Below are 296 nucleotides of genomic sequence, written 5' to 3' on the forward strand. Positions count from 1 at the left end.
ATGCAAGGAAGGTGCTGGGTGACTTTACTGCACCTACTCCCGACTTCTATGGGAGAAGCATCTTTATCCCTGCCATTGGAGCAAACAACTTTGAGTTTAAGACTCAATTAGTTTCTCTAATGCAACAGAATTGCAAGTTTCATGGACTTCCATTGGAAGATCCTCATCAGTTTTTAGCTGAATTCTTGCAAATCTGTGACACTGTCAAGACCAAAGGGGTTGACCCTGAGGTCTACAGACTTATGCTATTCCCTTTTGCTGTAAGAGACAGAGCTAGGATATGGTTGGACTCACAA

Source organism: Arachis duranensis, unplaced genomic scaffold (assembly GCF_000817695.3).
Source record: "Arachis duranensis cultivar V14167 unplaced genomic scaffold, aradu.V14167.gnm2.J7QH unplaced_Scaffold_27300, whole genome shotgun sequence".
Lineage (NCBI taxonomy): Eukaryota > Viridiplantae > Streptophyta > Magnoliopsida > Fabales > Fabaceae > Arachis > Arachis duranensis.